Consider the following 23,703-nt stretch of genomic DNA (forward strand, 5'->3'; position numbering starts at 1 on the left):
CTAACTTTATTTAAATAATCTTTAGCCTGTATTTTCCCTATTGTAGCTTGCATTCCTTCCCCCTTGTTGTTAGTATTAATTGTGCTATGCATCTGGTCACAATTAACCTTTTCAGTGAAGACTACAAAATGGGCATGAAACACCTCAGCCTTCTGGATGCCATCCATTATTAGTTCTCCCCTGCTAAGTAGAGGGCCGGCGCTTTCCTTTGTCTTTCTTTTGCTCCTCATGTATTTAAAGAACCTCTTCTTATTGCCTTTTATGGCTCTTACTTGGTGTAACTCATTGTGTGACTTAGCCTTTCTGATTTTGTCCCTACATACTTGTGCTATGCTTTTGCACTCAACCTTAGCAATTTGTCCCTATTTCCACTGCTTGTAGGATTCCTTTTTGATTTTCACATCATCAAAGAGCCGCTGATGCAGCACTGCTGGCCTCTTTCTATTCTTCCCATCGAGATAGTTTTGCCTTCAAGAAACTGCCAACTCTCCTGAACTCATTTTTCCTCCTTAGATTTTCTTCTCATGGAACCTAACCAATCAAATGTGCGTTTGTTAATTGTCTTTATTCTGATGCTCTCACTTCTTCCTTTCCTTAGGAAACATGAAACCTATCATTTCATGATCTCTTTCACCCCCAAGTTGTCTTCCACCGGTGTGTGGTTTGAGGATCAAGGCTTCAAATGGGAAATTAAAGGGGCTTAAATTAGAACTTCCAATGTAAGCTTAACTATGGACTCACGACCGTGCCTCCAGAATCTGTTTTTCTTCTATACAATGCAGCGTTGATGAACCTCTTTCATTGAAAACTCTTTCCCCAGCCCAGTCATGCTTTCTAGTGGAAACAAATGAAGAGCTGTCGGAGAAAAGAGCTACTTTCAAATGAGATGGAAGCTCAACAAGAGAGATATGGGGAGAGTGTCCCAGGAACCAAGAGCTGAAGAAAAGGCTCTTGTACCAAAACCCATGAGAATGTGTAATGGGAGAAGGAGCCCAGGGCAGAAAAAGAGAGAGAGCAGGGAGGGGGGCAGTCAGGGACAAGTGCCAGGAGATAAAAATGGAGTAAATGAATTCAGGGAGTTACAAAAAACAAAGGAGAGCAATTCTGAGCTGAATCCTGAGTTGTACGGGGAGCCAAAGGAGGTGACTGAGCTTGGGAGTGATGTCTCCACTCAGGGCAGGAACTCAGCCTGTTCTGGGGTGAAAGGTAGCAGCTGGTAAGTACTCTACAGCGGTCCCGAACAATGGTTTCGGACAGGAAACGGAGAAGAGTGTTGTATCCAGCTGAAAATGCTGGGGAATTTAAAGAAGCAAAATATAGTTTCCCAGTTTAGCCCATTCACTCTCCTACAACATGTCCAGGGTCCGTCCCTCCAAGCCGTGAGTGATAAGTCAGTTACTGCCTGGCTGGTACCCTCAGCTGGGATTTCACACCCTGCTAAGGATATTTGTGTACACTAAGTGGCAGGAGACATCCATTGCATCTACAGCCTTAACTCAGCTGCGCTGCTTTCGGGGCTTATATCATTCTGTGAATTAATCATGATCCCAAGAGCTGTCCCCATGCCAGTGTAGCTAATGAGACTGACCAGGTGCCAATGGTTTATACCTGCTACATGTAGCATCCAAGTAGATGGGTCACATCATCATTCTTATTAAAACAATCACTTTGCATCTCTTATTTAATAGTGGTTTCAGAGTAACAGCCGTGTTAGTCTGTATTCGCAAAAAGAAAAGGAGTACTTGATGCATCTGATGAAGTGGGCTGTAGCTCACGAAAGCTCATGCTCAAATAAATTGGTTAGTCTCTAAGGTGCCACAAGTCCTCCTTTTCTTTTTATTTAATAGTGATACTTCTGTAATGCCCCGAAGCTTGGATCTAGGACCCCTTTGGGCTGGGTGTTGTACAATTTATTACACACACACACAAAACGACGTTAAAAGAACATTAAAGTGGCCAAGTCAAACACCCAAAAGTAAGGAAAAGCCAGAATTAAGGTCACAAATTTTAATTAGGCCCCCTTGTGCATATACATAATGATGCCGTCTTTAATTACATGATCACAGACTCCCCAGCCCCACTCCTGGACCTCTGCCTCATTCAGCACACAGGACAAACAGTGCTCACTGAATGAGCTCGCTAGATCTGTTCAAAGGAAAGTTCACCAGAGTTAACATGGGCAAGCCATATTTTCTGTAGCCTTCTTCTCAGAAATGGCTTATTGCCATTCCCATTTGGGGGGGAAGTTTTCCAACAAAGTTCAGCCTGAGGCAGACACCCAGCATGGAAGATTTCAGCCCAAACAGTTAAAGTTTGGCAAACTTATAAGCAACTGAAAATGGGGTCTTATAACAGCCAATGTCAGGCAACCTTACTAATAGGAAGTTCTACCAATAACCAAGATGGCAAGTGACATACAAAGTGTGAGGGGAGGAGGATAGAACCAGATACAATTTTGATTGCAGTAGGAAATTTTTATGTTAGGAAGCGGCTTTTAGATTATGAACTGACCTTTGGATTTCAGCTAATGGGGAGAAAGAGGAGCATGTAGAAGCTAAAGGCTGCCAAGACTTTAGCAGTAAGGTCAGACTGCATGGTTAATAACCCTTAACCCTCATACAGGGCTTTCGCTTTGCAAATAACTAATTAATACTAATGACACCCTGTGATACGTGCAAGTATTATCGGGGGGAAATTGAGGCACGGGATAAACTGATTTATCCACAGCCACACAGGTAACAGAGCCTTGGCTAGAACTGAGGAGCTTTTGGATCCCAGTGCCATGCATCTGTGGAGGTGGGTCTAGAACCCTGTTCTTTCAACTCCAACCCCCACAAACTACTAGCGCTAAAGGAAACTTCTCTTAGCCAACGGCAATAGAAGCTGTAAGAGCCATTAGAAGGCATCATACACACAAAGCCAGGGTGTTACATACGTAGGCTTGGAAGGATTTTTATTGGTCAATGTCGATTTCACCATACACACGCAAACGGAGGCAAAAAATATTTCCACTGATAATAATCAAAAGGTACAGAGAGGGAAAGTCAGAAACATGGTGCTTGAGAACTTAGACTTTGATTTAAGGCTAGTCACTTTGCATATTTTGGGTTAACTTTTTTAATCTCAACATCTACAGTCGTTAAATGATGACTGCCTGGCCTCCCCACACTATGAATCCCTCCTCCCATAATTTCCTGCAACTGTGAAAATTAAAATAGAAAAAAAATGCTTAAAAACAAACATGAATATTATCAGTCAAAATGATCAACCAATCAAAATCGAGTTCTCCCAAGTCTATCCTTCTCGGAACATTGCAAAATCCATGAAAGTCAGTATGGACTGCTTTCCTCTGGGTGTCTTTTTCGGGAAAGCACCCAGAATATCCATAGCTACTTGCTGAAATGGAACCTCAATTATGGGGAGTGGCTGGAGAGGGGCTGTGACCTGGTCTTGGGGTTTTCCCACTCTTTGGCACACCTCACAAGACTGGATATAGATAGAAACATCCTTGCCCATTCCCTCCCAGGGGAAGGACCTCCCCAAACGGTCTTTGGTCTGGTTCACCCCAGCATGGCCACTAGGATGATCATGGACTAAGCTCAAGAGCTTTACCCGGTACTCAGTTGGAACTACCAACTGTCTTTGAGGATGCCAGTCTTCCAGGTGTCACCAGAGTTTCCTTGTATAAAAGTCCTTTTTTCTACAACAAACCAGGATGGGTTAGAAGAACTGAGAGGCGGTGGGTTGCTCCGTGCCACTGTCCAAGCTCCCTGGAGGCTTTCATCTGCTTCCTGCTTGGCCTGGAACTGTTCCCTTGATGCTGGAGACATCAGTTCCTCACTGGATGGTGGACCTGGGCTTGGTCCCCCTGGAAGCGATGCAGGTGATGGGGCTGGTTCCGTTGACTGTGAACCGCTCTCCGTGGGTGCACTATGGGGTGTTTCAGGCTCTGGCTGAGCCTCGTGTGTAGGGTTATCTGCGGCGGCTGCCAGTGCAGGCTCGGTGGGGCCCTCTGGAGTTGGAGCAGTAGACGGGGTTGTAAGCACTGGACTCAGCGCTGGCAATGGTTCTGGTGCTGGTGGCTCCGCCATTCCGGTTTTGGGACTGGCTCTGGCTGGGTCTCTGCGACTGGATCCACTACCGCTGTCGCAGACGTTGGAATGGGGTCCGGTTCCACCCCCTCAGTCTGGGTCTCTGGTAACACAGACAGGGCCCTTGTTGAAGGCTCAGGAACAGAGCTAGGTGTGACAGCTCGCTTAGCCTGGCTGCGGGTGACCATTCCCACCCACTTGGCTAGCTTCACATGGTTGGCCAAGTCTTCCCCCAGCAGCCTGGGAATGGGATAATCATCATAGACTGCAAAAGTCTACATTCCTGACCAGCCCTTGTACTGGACCGGCAACTCGGCTGTAGGCAAGTCAAAAGAGTTTGACTTGAAGGGTTGAATCATCACTTTTTTTCATAGATTCATAGATATTTAGGTCAGAAGGGACCATTATGATCATCTAGTCTGACCTCCTGCACAATGCAGGCCACAGAACTTCACCCACCACTCCTAAAAAAGACCTCACACCTATATCTGTGCTATTGAAGTCCTCAAATTGTAGTTTGAAGACCTCAAGGAGCAGAGAATCCTCCGGCAAGTGACCCATGCCCCATGCTACAGAGGAAGGCGAAAAACCTCCAGGGCCTTCCAATCTGCCCTGGAGGAAAATTCCTTCCCGACCCCAAATATGGCGATCAGCTAAACCCTGAGCATATGGGCAAGATTCATCAGCCAGATACTACAGAAAATTCTTTCCCGGGTAACTTGGATCTTACCCCATCTAAAAACCCATCACAGGCCATTGGGCCTATTTACCATGAATATTTAATTACCAAAACCATGTTATCCCATCATACCATCTCCTCCATAAACTTATCGAGTTTAATCTTAAAGCAAGATAGATCTTTTGCCCCCACTACTTCCCTCGGAAGGCTATTCCAAAACTTCACTCCTCTGATGGTTAGAAACCTTCGTCTAATTTCTAATCTAAATTTCCTAGTGGCCAGTTTATATCCATTTGTTCTTGTGTCCACATTGGTACTGAGTTTAAATAATTCCTCTCCCTCTCTGGTATTTATCCCTCTGATATATTTATAGAGAGCAATCATATCTCCCCTCAACCTTCTTTTAGTTAGGCTAAACAAGCCAAGCTCCCTGAGTCTCCTTTCATAAGACAAGTTTTCCATTCCTCGGATCATCCTAGTAGCCCTTCTCTGTACCTGTTCCAGTTTGAATTCATCCTTCTTAAACATGGGAGACCAGAACTGCACACAGTATTCCAGGTGAGGTCTCACCAGTGCCTTATATAACGGTACTAAAACCTCCTTATCCCTACTGGAAATACCTCTCCTGATGCATCCCAAGACGACATTAGCTTTTTTCACAGCCATATCACATTGGCAGCTCATAGTCAACCTATGATCAACCAATACTCCAAGGTCCTTTTCCTCCTCCGTTACTTCTAGTTGATGCGTCCCTAGCTTATAACTAAAATTCTTGTTATTAATCCCTAAATGCATGACCTTACACTTCTCACTATTAAATTTCATCCTATTCCTATTACTCCAGTTTACAAGGTCATCCAGATCCTCCTGTAGGGTATCCCTGTCCTTCTCTAAATTAGCAATACCTCCCAGCTTTGTATCATCTGCAAACTTTATTAGCACACTCCCACTTTTTGTGCCCAGGTCAGTAATAAAAAGATTAAATAAGATTGGTCCCAAAACTGATCCTTGAGGAACTCCACTGGTAACCTCCCTCCAACTTGACAGTTCACCTTTCAGTAGGACCCGTTGTAGTCTCCCCTTTAACCAATTCCCTATCCACCTTTCAATTTTGGACCTCTGGGTTGATTAAGTTGGGGTCCACTAAGGATTGGTGGATAGCCGACATTTGTGCTCCAGTGTCCCTCCACGCAATAACCTTCTTCCCGCCCACACTCAGTTTCCCTTCGCTCTGAGGGTACCTGGAAGGCATCTGGTCCTGAGGACCTTTGGTGTGACTCTGGTGTAATGAATCCTAGAATCATAGAATATCAGGGTTGGAAGGGACCTCAGGAGGTCATCTAGTCCAACCCCCTGCTCAAAGCAGGACCAATCCCCAATTAAATCATCCCAGCCAGGGCTTTGTCAAGCCTGACCTTAAAAACTTCTAAGGAAAGAGATTCTACCACCTCCCTAGGTAACACATTCCAGTGTTTCACCACCCTCCTAGTGAAAAAGTTTTTCCTAATATCCAACCTAAACCTCCCCCACTGCAACTTGAGACCATTACTCCTTGTCCTGTCCTCTTCTACCACTGAGAATAGTCTAGAACCATCCTCTCTGGAACCACCTCTCAGGTAGTTGAAAGCAGCTATGAAATCCCCCCTCATTCTTCTCTTCTGCAGACTAAACAATCCCAGTTCCCTCAGCCTCTCCTCATAAGTTTATGTGTTCCAGACCCAATGAGAATGAACTGCAGTCTGTTGGGGTTCTTGGGGCAGCTGGCCTTCACATGCCCCAGCTCATTACATTTAAAAACATCACCCAGCTGACTGGTCACTGGGGCGAGGTGGGTTGCCGGAGAAAAAGTGTGGTGGGACGATAAGGTGTTTGGGGTTTTCCTTGGGATGTAGGTGGGGCCTTGGGCTGCCCCCGGTGGTAGGGTGTTGTCTCGGGTTGCCCCTTCTGATATCCACTTCAACTGCTACCAGTTTTTTTCTTTTCTGCCACCTCCACCCATTTGGTTCCAATCTCCCGTACCTCGATTACAGTTTGGGGCTTCCCATCTAGGATATACCTTTCTATTTCCTCAGAAACACCCTCTAAGAACTGCTCCATTTGCATTAGGAAAGACAGATCTTCCAGAGATTTAACGCTTGCTCCTGATATTCAGGCATCCCAAATATTTACAATGTGGTAGGCGTGTTGGGGAAAATGCCATGCCCGGTTTCCACTTTAGGGCTCTGAACCAGCGACGGGCATGCTGGAGTGTTAGCCCCATTCTGATTCTGGCTTTTTTTTTTAAAAAACAAGTTCATAACTGTTCATGTGTTCCTTAGGCATTTCAGCCTCCACCTCTGTTAAGGGTCCACTGAGCTGGGGCCTCAGCTCCACCACACACTGGTTTGTAGAGATGCTGTACCCAAGACCGGCCCTTTCGAAATTTTCTAAGAAGGCCTCTGTATCATCACCTACCTTGGAGGTGGGGAATTTTCTGGGATGGGAAGTGGCACATGAAGAAGAATTGCTAGGGTTATTTGGTATATTCTGCTTAGCCCTTTCCATCTCTAAGCATTTTGTCTCTAACTCCAGTTCATGCTTCCTCTCTCTCTCTCTCTCTCTCTTTATCCTCCAGTTCATGCTTCCTGTCTCTCTTTCTTTATCCTCCAATTCCAAGCTCTTTAAGGTCATCCATCTATCATGTTCTTTTTGTCTCTCATCAGCTTCGAATCTGGCTAATTCTGATTTCTTTTGGACGTCACTGTCAGTCATCCTAGTCTTTCTGTGTTTAATCTGGCCTAACCCAAGAGCAAGAAAGAAAAAAAAAAAAGTGTGAATTCCCCTGCAGGAGGTTAACTACCCTGTCCTCAGGCAGGGAAAAAAACCTCCAGCTGCTCACAGCTTAAAAAAAACAAAATCCTTAAAAAAAACCGTCCCTGCTTTCCAAGCAGCCAAAAGGGGGAAAAAAATTATCCTTTTAAAATCCTACTGTGCTTTTGGTTCAAAATGATCCCACCGCGCTGCCACCATGTCAGGGTTCCCTCACCACTCTGAACTCTGGGGTACAGATGTGGGGACCCACATGAAAGACCTCCAAAGCTTATTTCTACCAGCTTAGGTTAAAACTTCCCCAAGGCACAAATTCTTTGCCCTTAGAGGGTATGCTGCCACCACCAAGTGATTTAACAAAGAATCAGGGAAAGGACCACTTGGAGTTCCTATTCCCACAAAATATCCCCCCAAGCCCTTACACCCCCTTTCCTGGGGAGGCTTGAGAATAATATCCTAACCCATTGGTTACAAAGTGATCACAGACCCAAACCCCTGGGTCTTAAGACAATAGAGAAATCAGTCAGGTTCTTAAAAGAAGGATTTTATTTAAAAAAAAAAAAGTAAAAATCACCTCTGTAAAATCGGGATGGAAAATAACTTTACAGGGTAACAAAAGATTCAGAAACACAGCAGAACTTCCTCTAGGCTTAGTTTCAAAGTTACAAAAAACAGGAATAAATCTCCCTCCAGCAAAGGAAAAATTCACAAGCAGAACAATAGGTAATCTAACACGCCTTGCCTGGCTTTTACTTACAATTGTTGTAAAATGAGAGACTTTTAGGATGGTTTATAGGAGAAGGAGTTTTCTGACCTGATGCTTCTCTGCTTCCCAAGAGAACACACAAAAACAAAGCCTCCCCCACCAAGATTTGAAAGTATTTTCTTTCCCCCTTGGTCCTTTTGGTCAGGTGCCATCCAGGTTATTTGAGCTTCTTAACCCCTTACAGGTAAGGAGGAATTCTAGGCCACCCTTATCTGTATGTTTATGACAGGCGTGGTCTGTAAACAGAAGGTGCTGGGAGCTGACAAGGTAAATAAAAGGCACTGGTGATTGCACCCAGAAGAGGTCTCTAGCTGATTTTGTGGGCGCAGGGGTCCCATAGTGCGAGGGCTAAGCATAGGCCTTGTTACACCTTCTCAGTGAGTTTTCCCAGTTTATATGTTCCCTCTACCAGCACCTAGTTCCTTTGTTCTGCTACTGCCGTTTTTCCACTCTTGACTTCACCGTCTCCCTGAAGACAAGCTGAAGGAAGTAGCTTCTTGAGCTCCAGCCAACCTCCTGAGCATACCTGTTGTTTGGTTTAAAGCACACTCATTATCACGAACGACTCTCCATTGTCCCTCACTGTTAGGTACATGCTTCAGCCCATGTCAGCAATTGGTGGATTCCATAACCACGTAGAGCCATTCCCTGATACAGCAATTTTCATCACCGACATGGTCATTTTGTACAGACCCATTTCCCAAATCATTACAACGTGCAAAGCAAATTAGGTTGAAATCTGAGTCCAGCTTGGATACTCATGATTTTCTAGCGGGTTTGAAGTTCGGCTAAGCCAGTTGGATCGTCACCCTCTTCACACGCACAAGTTTCTCCCTCGGCCACAACTAAGTTATTTGCATCCATGTAAACATTTTCACCCCAAGACACTGGCCTTCCCTTTGCGGTTGCCTTTTCAAGGCCCACGCATTGTACGGATGGTCTAGGGCAGTAGTTCCCAAACTGGGGTTTGCAAAATGTTACAGGGGGTTCTTGGGAAAATATTCCCTAATGGCGGACAGAGCTATCCCTGGGGACCCAGGGCAGCACAGGGACGGCAGCCCGGAGCCCCTGGACTTCCAAGAGCTAAGCAGATCAAAGCAAGCATATCTATCACACTGAGGAGATTTAAACTTCAAGGCTCCTTAGAAGAACTGGAAAGGGAGGTGGGTATTTTTTGCTGTTTTTAAAATTAAATAGACAGCTAGTATTGTTTTTAAAATTATGATGAAGAACAAGTTTAAGCTTTGTTGTAACGTGCATCGTTTGCCTTGACTGCTCAAGACCTGAATGCTCCTGTACGAGGAACTCTTTGAGTTGGCTTCTTAACTCCCTTCATGCTGTTCCACATGTGATACTCCTTGATTAAACAGAGGAGCCTTGTCTTAGAACAAGATTATTCAAAGTGATACAAGCTACGAAAGTGAGACCTTGGAAGAGTGTTGCCGTTTTCATAATGTAATAAAAATACTGTCATGATAAATAATAATGAATAATAAATAGTGTGTAATAAGCATGTCATAAAAACAAATTTTATATTTCCAAGATCACTGCTTTTATAATTTATACTCAGGTAAAGGAGAAAATCCCTGGAAATAGTCATTTTTAGGAGGGGGTTCGCGAGACTTGACATATTAGTGAAAGGGGTTCATAGGTTGTTGAAGTTTGGGAATCCGCTGGGCTAGGGGGAATGTGGGGGATGTGCTAGTAACTCAGTCAAGGAAGGACAGAGAAAAATGGATCCCATCTGTTTGACTGTTTTAAAAACCGACTGCAGTGCCCCTGACAGCCCTGGAGACTGCGTTCTTCTGGCCACACACAAAACAGGAACCGCAGCCACGTGCCAATCCCGGTGCTGGAGATCCCCATAGAGGAGATAAATCTGGAGCATCCACTTCTGGGGATTGTGGCAGTAACCTCTGGAGTCTGTGGCTATACCCAGTCACATGACAGGGGTCAGTAATCAGGGGGGTGGCCTTGGCATGACACTCCAGCTAAGGACTAAAAGGTCAGTCTCTTCCTGGCCCTCTTGTGCAATGCGGGTATATTACAGCGTGTCCGATGGACGTTTCGTCTGTGCAAGCAAAGGGAACGGTGGAAGCCCCCAAGGCCGTGTCTAGAAGGGAGCCTGGTGGAGAGATGGCAGTGCTTCCCGTTCTGCCTGGCTCAGCAGCCCGGAAGAGTGAAATCCTCCCCTCTGCCACACACGGCAGGGCCCAGAGGTGCTGGGGGTCCACAGTCCTTTCCAAAGGGAGCCTGAAGGGGACTGCAAAAAAGCTGTTCTTCCCATGCAAGAACGCCACAATCCAGGCAAGAGAGCGGCTTGCGGCGGCTGTCATGCCCGGGTCACGGCGTTCTTGCCACTGGCAGAACGACTTTGGTTTTTGGCAAGGAAAATATTCCTGCCCCTCGCGCCCCTCCCACCAAGGAGATAGCTGCCAGGGGAGAGCATTGGCCTTTACATCCTAAAGCCAAGTCATCTGAATGTGATCGGGATCATGTAGTAATATTTGTTGTCAGAAGGGGGTCCAAACAAAGAGGCCTCCTGGTAGAACTCAAAGGCTGGGTTAAGATCACGCCTGGTAAACACGAGACGTGGGGGAATGGAAATCAACAGACCAAACCTGATATCAGAAATGAACCCTAATTGATTTGCACAAAATAATGAGGGGATGGGCTGTTCTGCCCATCGCTCCCTTTTGGATTCCTTGAAAGAAAAGGCCTTTGGGGGAGGGGAGAAGAAATCAAGAAGAGGAGAAGCTGTCTGCCAACAACGCTGCCCCAGGCTTTACCATCATGGCTGGGATTTACCATGGGCCTTTGACATCCTGATCCTGAGTGATGTCCTGACCAGACCGGGCCAAGAGTGGGACCCAGCTGACATCACCAGCCTTATGGGCTAAATCCCAAACACCTGGGATGTGAGACTGTCACTCGCATCCCGCCCCGAGACCCCATGTGTCCTTTTCCTTTCCTCTCCCTCTTCGGCCTTCTGTTTAAGAGTTTGGCTTAGCTGGCCAAGACGGTCTATTTGACAACACCTGACCAGAGAAGCAGCTAAAAACAATGCCCTGAACAGCCCGACACTGGCACAAGTTTGCCAGGGCTCGGAGTGGCTGATAAAATCGTGTGCCGGGCCTGTTTTTCCAGCAGGGAGGTTGCAAGTGAAAGTCAGCGCCAGAGATGAAAGCTGTGGTTTCCCTCTGCTGTTTGGTTCTTTGCCCTTTAGTGTGTGTTTGTCGTCTAGGAAACACAATTCTTCTCCTATCCTCAGGACCATGGGCTCATCCCGTCCCCTCTCCAGACACTGAGACATGCCTGACAAAGCCCCAGCCCAGCTGCCAAAGGCCCTCCATCCACCATGCTCAGATACCAAGGGGAGAATAAAATCCAGAACAGAAGGGAACCAACCCCCTTCCCTTGACAAGCCTCAGGAAGCTGCCTCAGTTTCCCCTCCTATATGCTGGTCACCCTCCAGACACGAGTTAAACCCAGGAGTGAAGAATCCTGCATCCCATTCAGCCAGCTGAGGGAATGGAGGGGGTGGAACGGAGTTCAGCCAGGACCCCAGTGAACCCCTCTGCTCTTGCAGAGAGATCCATGGCACCCGTGGTCAGGGCCTTAGTTTTAAGGTCTCACCTGCAAGGTGTGCCTCCAGCGGCACAGCGCCCCCTAGCACCACCCAGGGGCAGTACTTCAGCGCTGGCAAAGAGAAGAGCGCCGCTTGCTCTGGCCCTTGAGGCAGCAGCTGGTTTTTCTTTCCCGGTCTCCCATTCCGGTGCTGATTGGGCCCATTAGCGCTTAGCATAGGTGAGGTGACAAGATCCCAGCCACAGGTGAGACAGGTATGGCTGCGCTGTTAATAACACCACCACCCTGGCAGGATACAGGCCGCCGGCCTCTTTCATAGCAGTAAACAATCATCACTCTTTCCCTGCAAAGTCTGTCATGCATGATGCATGAGCCCTTATTAATACCCCTCAGGAAACACATCCATTATTGATGCCAAACCCGAAAAGCTCTGCAAAACGACCAACCAGTCGTACAGCACGTGACGTGTCTCCGTATCGCACAGGGGCTCAGGGCATTGCATGCCCCTCTCCCATCCAAGCGTCCTCTGTCCCCCCTTAGCTGCCCCCTCCGTGCCAAGAATGCTGCCTTCCTCTCTTTGTCTGTCCATTGACCAGGATCTTCACGCTGCAATGCTGCATTGTGACATCATGATCATTGCCAGTCGCCCCTTCTATTTCTATAGCTCTTGTCATTGGGGTTGCCCAGGTGTAACTGAAGGTAGAATTTGGCTCTGGGTCATTGCCCGTGCAGGGAACGCCTCACCCACTGCTGAAATGCACCCACTTCTGGGGTGGGATGCGGCAGCTACTTAACGGTGGCACGATTTTGAGTTTGAGGCGTTGGTAGCAAGGCAACCCTGCCTGAGGTACCCTCGTGCAGCAGGCTGCAGCATGACTAGTATGTCTGCCTCGGTTTCCTTCCTTCAGAGTCCCCAATTACTCTACTCAAGCTTTCTTGTCTCAGCCCTACCCGTCCTTGGGGCTGATGTATTGCAATATGGCCCAAATAGTCCATAACAGAAGTTCCAAGCCACAGCCCATCTAGCACATGTAGTCCTTGAAGTCCTGGGCTAGCTAGACAGTCAACGTGGCACATACCATGCTCTGGTGTCTTCTGGGCACTTCCTCAGTCCCCTCCTGGCAAGACAGCCACCCCCCAGCCCTTCCAGCTGGAGTGCCACCCTACGCTTCCCAGCAGGAACCCCCACAGCCTCCCTGCTGGGGGATCAGCCTCACCGGGGGAGCACCTCTTGCTTCCCCAGGCCCTCCCACTGTTCTTCTGGGAGCAGGTCTCCAGCATGGAGAAGTCAGCAGCTGAGCCCTCTCCAGCTTAGCCATCAGCAGGCCACTCTCTCTGCTACACTGCTCTGCCACCTTCAGCCTTGGCTCTCCAGCTTGGAGGTCAGCCAGCAAACCCTTCTCCAGCCTTCTCCTAGGAACTCTCTCCAGCCTCTGGCACATCTCCCTGAGGGGGGCTAGCCAACTCTGATTTACCAAGTCTTCCTCCCAACTGTGGACCAGGTGCCCTCTGTTAAACCTAATTGATTGGTACTGATCAGTCACATTTACACTGGACCTTGCTCCCTCCTAAAGGGCCAGTACCACCCTGTGACAGAGGGGTAGTGAATTATAAGTTCTCCAAACTAAGACCAGGGTGGGACTTTTTGCAGGTGGAATGCCATTATCAGGCTGGAAATGTTGCAAAACTCACCAGAGGTCTTTTAACAATCACAACTGACCAGAGCCTTGGTTTTCATTAAAATATCTCCTGGCACTTTTTAGAGGGGCCAGGGCTATAAAACTCGGTGTCATGGCCAAATTCCCAAATTGCTGTCCGTTTCCCTAAAAACTCCCTCCTACTGTTTCAAATGGAGGAGTTCTCCTTCACAGACCCTCCTAAAAAATCTACTTCTTGTGCAGTGCTTCTGGCTCTGAATAACCACCCCAGAAGCGGCTGCACTGGGACAACTTGATCCATCCCCACAGCAAAGCATTTTGGGATAGTGCCTTGTGTGATAGAAGGCACTATAGAGATGTAAGATAATTACTGCCCTGCTTTCAAGTAGGCACAGAGAACTGTAAACATCTGCAAGGCTAGAACGGGGGGGGGAGGTGAGATCCTAGGCAAATGACATCTCTTCATTGCCACTGGGCAGTTAGGTAAAGCATCACCCACCAATTCCTGGAGGGTTAGACACTGCAGGAAGTACCGCCTGAAAAGGCCAGAGTGACAGACACCTGCAGCTGCCTGATTGGTCCACACCAATTATTTAAACCAGGACGTTGGCCCTGGAGAATTGTTTGAGTGACGGTGTAGGCTCTGGCTTGCTACTGCTACAGAGCTAGACTGTCGCCCCACCTTGCTCCTGGTGCCCCTCTCCTGCCTGGGATCCTGGCCCAGCAGACAGTACTGGCTTGGCCACCATCATGAGGTGGGCTCATGATAACAGGCCCTGTCTCCTAGCCCTACATCAGGCTGCACCCTAATGCCTTAGCAAAGGCTATAGGATTGGGGCTGATGTCCCTTAGGGGATTTGGAGAGGTGTCTGTGCTTCACACATGCCCATTACTGGCACGTTGCACCATCCCGAACTGGTGGTGACAGGCTAACAAGGAGATCAATGCTGCTTCATCCCTCCGGGGAGCAGGAGGGAAGAAATCTGTCACTGAGTAGAAAGACTGTAGACCCCGATTGCAGAGTCGGACATAGCTGGGCCACTAGTGGTTTGTGCTGCTGTGGGTGGGACTGAGATTGTGCTTTGATTTAAGGGGGAACAAGACTGGCCGGGCATCCTTTGGACGGGACCCCAGGACCATGCGCCTTTGCGGATGTGTTGGCAGCAGGAGCTGCTGGATGCTATTTAAAGTTGGGGCAAAGGGGAGGCAGAGAGGCCACACACACACACACACACACCCCAGTGTGTGGGTTCACAGCACCACACAGGTTTGGCCTGCCCAAAAAGTGGTTGGGCCAGGGCCCACGTAGACCCCCCCACCACCACCCCTGCTTTGCACCTTAGGATGCAGATGCCCTGGCTGTGCAACCTTATGATGCCCTGGCTGTGCAAGCTTCCCACAATGCACCCTGCCACCACCTTGACCCGCAGGGGGGTTCTGTGCAGTTCTCTCTCCAGGGCTGGCTGCTGGTTCTGTCTTTGGCCTCACTGCAAAAGCTATCCACAAGGTGGCGATGTACTGCATGAAGCCATCAGTCAGGGCCGCGGGAAGATGTTGAAGCCAATGGGAGCTTGGCCACTGCTTCTGTTGGGAACCCTGAGGCTGGGCAGTGATTTGGTCTGACGCTCTTGCAAAGGGAAAGAGAAACAGAGGTGGGGGGGGGGGTTTCCCCCATTCAAATGGGCTTTTTTGTCATTTCTTTCTGAAGATCTTCATGCATCGGGAGCAGCCCCCGGTTGTCTGGCTGCCAGGCACATGGGGAACAGACCGAGGTTTGCTTATTGGCTAAATCCCAGGAAAAGAGAAGAGCCTCCCAAAGGTCTTGAGGCCATCAAGAGGAGCAAGTGGTTTAACGATGGAGGCGGCAGACCTGGGAGATGCAGAGCCAGAGAAAAGCAGATGGCCCCGGTGGGGAAGTTACACGCCACTTAGATGGCGGGCACGGCTTGTGTAAAGGGGTTGACGGTCCCCCCGCTATATAAACCCCCATGTCAATTACATCCCAAGTGAGCTTCTGCTCGAGAAGAGGCCTCTGAAAATAAAGAGCAGACTTGATGTAGGACGCCCCCCGGTGGGAGTGGAGCAGCTGTCTGTGGCCTCAATTCCCTATCACCCTATGCAGGCTGCTCAAGCCACGCTCCCTCTGTGGGTTTGTGGTGTTGATTGTTTGCGTTACAGCAGCATCTGGGAGCCCTTGCTGAGATCAGGACGCCCGGTGCTGGACTGACACAGTCAGAGACAGACCTAGTCCCACAGAGTTGACAGTCTGAATAGACACAGGCGGGACGGGGACACCAAAGCAGAGAGAGAAGAAGTGACTTGCCGAAGGTCACAGTGGCAGAATCAGGATGAGGTCCCAGGTCTCCTGTGCACTGTGGAAATTATAAATGACCATTGTTGTCCTCATTATGTATTTATACTGTATCGTAGGTGTGCTCCATGCTTTGCACTGAAATAGAAAAGACCTGGTACTTGCCCAAAGGAGTGTATAATGCTGATCGCCTTTTGCAGGGTGGGTGAGGGTGAATGACCGAGTGGTGGCAAAACCCTTTTGTGGATCAAAAGCACCAAAAATAAATGAATGTCTGTGAAGTGCTTGGGAGAGGGAAGGGCAATATAAGCGTTAAATAGTATCACTGTAGTGACCTGTGTTTGTCTCGCTGCCGTCTACTGGAGGGAACCAGAACCGTGTCCCATAGGCCTCTACACGATTAAGAGTAAGGAAGATTCTCCTTAGCTCAAGTCCCAGGGTTCCTGTGCTTGTGTACAGGAGGATCTGAGCCCTGGCTACCGTGTGACTTGCAGCAGATGACCACCATAATTTCCTATACACCGGAGAATCTCCAGTAAGGTAGAGCAATATGGGCCCTATGACACACATTCCCACCCTCCATCCAACAGAGGGCCCCCGCCCACACGTTATCCTTTGCAGTGCAACAATGCCACTTAACCCTTCCCTGGCACCTTCCTTCCCCGGGCAGCGGTTCCGGGAGCTGAGAGAGGCGAGGAGTTGGATTATTGACACCGCCCTTGTGACCTAACCGCCCAGCCTTTCACTGAGGCTTAATCAGGCAAAGCCGCACCTGGGCAAGCGAGTGGGACACACGGCAAATAAATGAGCAACCAGACATTTAAAGCAGGATGTCTGGCAGCTGAGCCGAGTACAAAAGAACCGGGCAGGGGCTGTTCCGAGCTGCAGGGGATCCCGCCCTGCACCCAGCCCGCCCCGCCAGGGACCTCGCAAAGGGGGGGCGGGATTTCACCTTCCCCGAGCATGGCCTGGCGAGTTTGCCGACGCTCCCTAGCGTGGATCTCAAGGCGGAGGGAGGCAGGGAGGGCGGCCCTGCAGGGGGGAGGAGGAGGATGATCCGGGGCGGGGGGGACCGCGCTGCAGCAGGCGGGGGCAGAGCACGGCAGAGGCCGGCCGCGGGGCGGGGGAGAGCCGCACACGCGGCGGAGAGGCCGGCTCCGGCTGCCCGGTCCCGCGGAGGGGCCGCTGGGATGCGGGGGCAACCGCGGAGCTCCTGCGGCCCCGGGTCTCCCCGGCCCCGGCGCTGCCGCGGCTGCTGCTGGCTTGGAAATGGAGGCTTCTCTGCAGCGAGCTGGGCGCTGCTGAATTAATCACCCGCCGCCGCCGCCTCCTCCTCCTCTCCTCCTCCTCCCGGGGGTGGGTGTGTGCCCGGCCCCGCAGCCCCTCGGATGCTGCCTGGCTTCCATCGCCCGCCGACCGACAAAGGCTGGGGACCGCGCTGGCCAGCGGTCCCCTCGCTGGCGGGTCCCCGTCCCACCCTCTCCCGGCTCCGGCGGCTGCTGCCCTCTCCGGGGGAGCCGGGGCCAGGTATGGATTGAGCAGCGTCCCGGGCATTGGCCTCGCGAGCCCGGCTCCCCGGGGAGAATTCGGGGGGGCCCCCGCTCTGCACTCCCCCCGCCCCCTCGAGCAGGTAAGGGGCGCCCCGATCCGGAGCTGGTTTAAATTGTCTTGGCGGCGGGGGTGGGAAATGGGCACGTTTCATGTGCGGGAGAAATGCACCAGAGGGAGACCGGATTGAGGAGCGAGGATTTAATTTTCAGATTGGATCAGCGCGCACACACACCCTGCCTGTGTGCTGACATTGGGGTGATTTTTACCCTGGGGTGGAATGAACCATGATTTTTGCAAGAGCCTCCAGAAGGTGGGAAGAAATGGAGGTAAACGGGGGCCAGGGTAACCAGCAGCAATCGCATGCTGGATGTATGAGCCAAGGTCTTTTCTTCCTTCCCCTCCACCCCCTTCTGCCTGTAAAAATAATAATAATAATTAATAACCAGGCAGTCATTTCTAGATGGATGGTTTGCGTGATTCTCTGCTTCACTGGTGGTTCATTTAAAAACATAGCCGATTTTAAAGCCGAATCGGTGGTGAAACTCAGGTGTAACTGATAGAATAATATGGGTGTTAATTTCGTTTTCAGACCAGTTTATCCCTGGGGTAGTGAGCTGGGACTGTCAATCTGCATGCATACAGGGTAATGCATTTTCCATGCTGTTAATGGCAGGAATGACTCCCGTCACGATTATATTAAATCCGGAGCATTATTCATGTTATGAAGAGACAGTTTTTATGGTTAAGATGTACATCTCCGTTTCTGATGAGTATCTGTGCATTGCACCCATAGGAGGATAGCACTCGCATCTTGTTGTCTCTCGAGATACAGGAAACGAGCCAGATTCTGCTCCCAGTTACACCAGCATAAACCAATAAAGACTCCATTGGTGCTGATGGAGATTACAAACTGGGCCATAAAATGTCCATAGCCTCATGCTGAATTCTGTAACGGTTATTAAAGCCAAAGAGCATCTGGAAGTAGGAAAGACTGTATTAAAATAAAGTTATAGGCCATGTATTCTGTGTCATGGAGTCACACCAGCAGACTGTAGCAAGCGGGAACTCATGTGACAGTAATACACCTCTACCCCGATATAACGCGGCCCGCTATAACACGAATTCAGATATAACGTGGTAAAGCAGCGCTGGGGGGGAGGCTGCGCGCTCCGGTGGATCAAAGCAAGTTCGCTATAACGCGGTTTCACCTATGACACGGTAAGATTTTTTTGGCTCCGGAGGACAGTGTTATATCAGGGTAGAGGTGTATATTACCATGCAGAATAGCTGATTTGTGTAACTCCCCCAAAATATGAAATCAAGCTGGTAAAGGACCAGAATGTAAGTGTCCAATTTGGACAATTCCAAATATCAGGGGGCATGCTATAAATTCTTCCAGCATAAATTATAGGGCTATTTCCTTCCCTGGATGGTTTTCGCTAAAAATGGATCTCCCAAGCCTCATGACTTCTATGGGAGAGCTGATCCCATTTTCCCAAAGCATTCGCCGAGCCAAAGTAAAATCACTTAGAGCAGTATCCCCAGAATTTGGACTGAGGTACATTTCCCCCGAAATTAACAATGAAACTCAGGTTGTCACATGGAAACTTATGCTTGGAAGCAGCCGGTCTTGTATCTATCCATCACCGTGGGCAACTGTTTGGGAGACGGACGTGTCCGCAACATAGGAGAGAGAGCCCGTAAATAAGATGAGACCGAGATTAATAGAGTTCTTGAACAATTGCTTTAATGAAATGGGGGGTTGCGAGAGAGAGAGCAGCTCACATCAGCAGAGCGGCTTTTCGGTGAAAGGTTCTTATGGCGATTTAACAAGCTAGACTCCCCAGGGTGTCCCTTGGTTAAACAAGTGCAGGGCAGAGGAAGGCAGGAGAAAGCAGTGAAGGCTGATGAATGGGAGCCATGGGCTTAGAGTCTGTGTACATCCAGAATGGAATTTGGTGCCTTGGGTGTTTTCATCTCACCCCTCGCTCCCTGGCCGGCTGGAAGTTGTGAACTGGGGGCAGAGCCCAGGTGGAAGCGCTGGCATGTTTGGAAAGACATGGCCCCTTCTGCACCTTCCACTCATACCTGCTCACTGGACTGACACAGGCAACTTTGTCACTCCAGTCAGCCCTGCTCACACAAAGCTCCTGAAGCTGGATTCTGTTCTGGCTTGTGCATCCCCAGCACAACGGCTGGCCCATTTCCAGTTGCAAAATCTTCCTTGCTGGCACTGGTGTGGGCCGTGGAGAGGGCTCGGTGGGATTTGCAGGGCCTTGGTGTGCTGGGTGGTGCTGGCCCCAGCAGTTAGAAGGATCTTTTTCTGGCTTAGAAAAGGAGTACATTTGATCTGGAGTCACCAGGGGGGAATAAACATGGAGCCGGGTGTTTTTCCAGAGCCTCAGGGACTTTCTTAGCAATAGTGGGTTGTCAGCAGTCTGGGAGGGACTTTGCAGGCTCTTGAGAAATACATCTAAGGCAGGGGTAGGCAATTATTTTTTGTCAAGGTCCAAATTCCTTGGTCAAGGTATGTCAAGGTCCAGACTCCAGAGAAAATAATTAAAAAATAATACCAATAATGATGATAATAATAAGGAAATAAAAAAGATTTTGGGGTCTGTTCAGAAGCATCTGGTGGTTCTGATTTGGCCGGCGGTCCGTCTATTGACTGCCCCTGATCTAAGGAAACTTCAACTGGATAAGTTGCCCTGGCTAAACTCCTGAAACCCTGGCCTCTGGGTAACATCTGGGGTGGATTGTCTGAGGCTTTGGTTGTCTCAAAATCCTGGTCAGGAGTAAGGAGGGGACATCCCAGGATACGGAGGGATCAAGCACAAACCTTCATTCACAATGTGTCCTGAGTGCCTTCGAGGTGGTAAAACCCTCTCCACCCTCGCATGCACCATGGAGCTAATAAGGTTCCACTGACCATGGGCCGGGGAAGCGGAGGCTGGCCACTGGCATCTCTTCCTTGGGCTCTGCATACCCTGGAACCGGAAGCTGGGGAGGGGGGGTGGTCACGCTGGAGGAAGGCCAGGCTGGGGCTAAGCTCTTGCTCTACAGCCACTGTGGCGATTCGAGCATTGCACCCGGTTACTCAGCCTGGGTGCTGGGGCAAGGATTGGGCGCTCGCAGCGGAACTGGGCAGCAAGCTCAAGACTTGCATGAGACTCCGGGGGAATCGTCTTGCCATCCTTTGTCCCGGTGGGTACAGCTTGTACCTGAGCTGTACAGAGGCAGCTGTACCTGAGCAAGGCTTTACCACAGGAGAGATACCACTGACTTCCATCCATCTTCCCTGGGTACCACAGTCCCTGGGGGTCCTATATCCCTGGCTCTGGATCTCCAACCGCCCAGCAGTCTGGGTTCTGCCCGCTGAGGTTGTCCTTCACGCACCAGGTGGCGAGTCTGGCCCAGTGCCTCTAGGCGACGGACGCTGCACTGAGGAAGCAAATCTCTTGTGACTCCGTGTAAGGTGGGAAGGGAGCGCCCAGCTCTGCCGCGGGAGCTGTTATGTGTGAGTGCTACCCCATCTGTGATGAGGTGGGCCTAGGGGTTAGTTTACATAGGGGAGGGCTGAGGAAGGGAATGGATTGTTCTTAGCTGCTGTTTGGGTCTAGCTCCAGCATATTATTGTCTATAATAAACAACTGAGCCAGCCCTATAAAGGCTCCAAAATAGGTTAGGATGAAAAACTGGTTCCTTGTAATTTTTTTCTTTATTATGAACCATACAATACAGATCACCAGGCTGGGTGTTCGGAGGGGGAGTTTTTTCCCCCGCTTAATGGTGTTAAGTTGAGAGTTGCTCAAGCCACAAAATGTGGGTGTGGATCTGGGGCACTCTGAAGTCTAGGGGAATTTGGATCGGGGGATAGTCTAGGCCTGTCCCTTTGCTGTTGTCTGTAGCTTGTTTGTCTGCCTGTGTTTTGTTTCTAATATTGGAGACGTTCCCTAATTGCTGGTTGGGTTTACGTTAGGTGCTGTACAGTGGGTGTCTCTGGAGGATATTCATTAGGCTCTGAGTAGGAAGGACGGATCTCTGGTTAAGGCACCAGACTGGGACACAGAAGGTCTGGGTCCAAATCCTGGCTTTGCCAGATGAATGTCCTGACTTGATCAGAGCCCAGGTCCGTCTAGTCCACTATCCTGGCTCTGATAGGGGCCAGCACCAGATGCCTCAGAGGAAGGTGTAAGAAACCCACAGTGGCAGATGTGGGATAATCTGCTCCCCACATAAGGCCTCGCCCTGATCTCTAATAGCTAGAGATGGGCTTAAATCCGGAAGCATGAGGTCTAATATCCCTTCCAAAATGGTTAGTGTTAATTATAACAAGCATATCCAGAGTTGTTATCCATATAAATGTCCCGTCCCTTTGTGAACCTGGTTAAGTTCCTGACCTTAGTTACACCTTGTGGCAATGAGTTCCGCAGTCTAATTACACGTTGTGTTTGATCAGTTTTGAATGTGACCACTTTTTATTGTATTGTATTTGACTGTTCCCTTGTTCTTGCGAGACAGGGAGAACAGAAGCTCCGGATCTCCCTTCGCTGGACTATTATTGTATAGGCTCTTCTCATGTCTCCATCTTATTTGTCTCAAAGTAACAAATCCCAGTGTTTTCGATCTCTCCTCACAAGAGGGTTTCCCCAAGCTCTTGATTCTTCTTGTCACCCCTCTCTGAATGCCCTCTAGTTCTCCAAAACCCTGCTGTGATCTTGGCCAGTTCATTGAATCTTTGTGCCTCAGTTCCCCATCTGTAAAATGGGGATCCTAATGCTTTCTTTCTCCCGCCTTTTCCCAGTCTTATCTGTTTAGGTTGTGAAGCCCTCGGGACAGGGACCGTCTCTTACTCTGTCCCTGTAGCACAAAGGGGCCCTGATCTCAGCTGGGGTCTCTAGATACTACAGCTGATGAGAGGGTTACCCTTCCTGAGCTGAGCAGCTAACCAAAAATGTAAAGTCTAGTAGGTGGTTGTGGCTGGAAGTAGAAATGGATGGAGGCTAGTATTTTCTCTGATGCAGCCTTGGTTTTTACAAGGAATGTCCGAAGTCCTGCTCCTCCAAATGCAGGAGGACCCAGAAAAACCCAGGGGACAGCTTCTTTGCTGATTGCCCCAAGCCTCGTTAGCCAGCACCAGACCTAGAACCTTCCTCGGGGTTCCCCAGGATCACACCATGCATACATATTGCTACTTGGCTTTCTTCCTGCCGCTGAGTCTCTCTCGGGCCAGGCCTATCGTACAGGGACTGTAGCAGCATAGCTAGGACATCACCCCATGGTGTAGACACACCCTACTGTGATGGGCATGGTTTTCCATCAATATAGGAGCTCCCCCTTGCCACCAGAGAGTAGCTAGGTAGATGGAAGCATCTACACCTGTCTAGGTTGAAGAGCTGCAGAACTCAAGGGTGTGGATTGTTCACCCCCCTGAGCACCTACGTTTAAGTATAGACCAGGCCTCAGTTTTGTGTGTTCTGCCTTCCCATACACAGGCCCACAACACTCAACAAAAGCCCTCCTGGGTGGGTTCACAGCCCCTTTTGTCATAGGCAGGGGGCCGGTGGTTGACTTATCCCGCCAGTGATGTTGACTGCGTGTCGCTGCACCCTTTGGTCTCCGCTATGTGAGCCACGCAATCACCCGCACCTCTCGGCATAACGAGCCCGGCAGTGACGGGGCATGCGGCGCCGGGCCCCCTCTCGTTGCTCTGTGGATGATATTTGGGATGGAGAACAAGGCAAAGCCATGTGCCTGAGGGAAAGCAGCTGGCAGAGCCGGGAGTGCAGCCTCAGAAGACCTGGCCTCTGGCACAAGGAAGAAAGCCTGGAGCTATGGTGCGGCAGGTTTGTTGATGTCAGTGGCGAGACGCCACCAATGTGCCCAGGCATTCCCGCAATATTTGCCACGCTGTGGGGACCCTCGGCGCCGTTTTCAACCCCACCCCAGAGCTCTTGTCCCAGGCAGGCAAATCCTCTCAGTCTGTGGCTAAGGTGGGGCAAGGCCAGGTGCCCACATTGTAGAGCCACTCCACCACCGCCATGTTGCAGCCATTTGGCGCACTCCTCCAGCGGAGCTGGGCTGTCGGGAAGACATAAACAGGGTTCCCAGGAGCTGGCCACTGGTATCTGGCAGATCCCCCAGGAGCCATGTGGATTGTGGGGGATCGGTGGCTTCTGGGGGAGGAGAACCCGTGCCTATTCCAAGGGGGGCAAATCCACCTTCCCCCCCCCCCCCCCCATCCTCCCTGG

The 23,703-nt window shown here is 49.8% G+C and overlaps 1 protein-coding gene across 4 annotated transcripts in view; it reads left to right on the forward strand.

The window, feature by feature from the left end:
- Nucleotides 1-17,056: 17,056 nt before the first annotated feature.
- FBXO41 (F-box protein 41) overlaps nucleotides 17,057-23,703 on the forward strand; it is a 69,430-nt gene continuing 62,783 nt past the window's right edge. For all 4 annotated transcript variants that reach the window (XM_073343011.2, XM_073343010.2, XM_073343012.2 and 1 more), the window contains exon 1: nucleotides 17,057-17,531. The gene's annotated coding sequence lies outside the window, so the exon portion shown is untranslated. The remainder of the gene's footprint in view (nucleotides 17,532-23,703) is intronic.

This window comes from Lepidochelys kempii, chromosome 4 (assembly GCF_965140285.1).
Source record: "Lepidochelys kempii isolate rLepKem1 chromosome 4, rLepKem1.hap1, whole genome shotgun sequence".
In the NCBI taxonomy this organism is placed as follows: Eukaryota; Metazoa; Chordata; order Testudines; family Cheloniidae; genus Lepidochelys; species Lepidochelys kempii.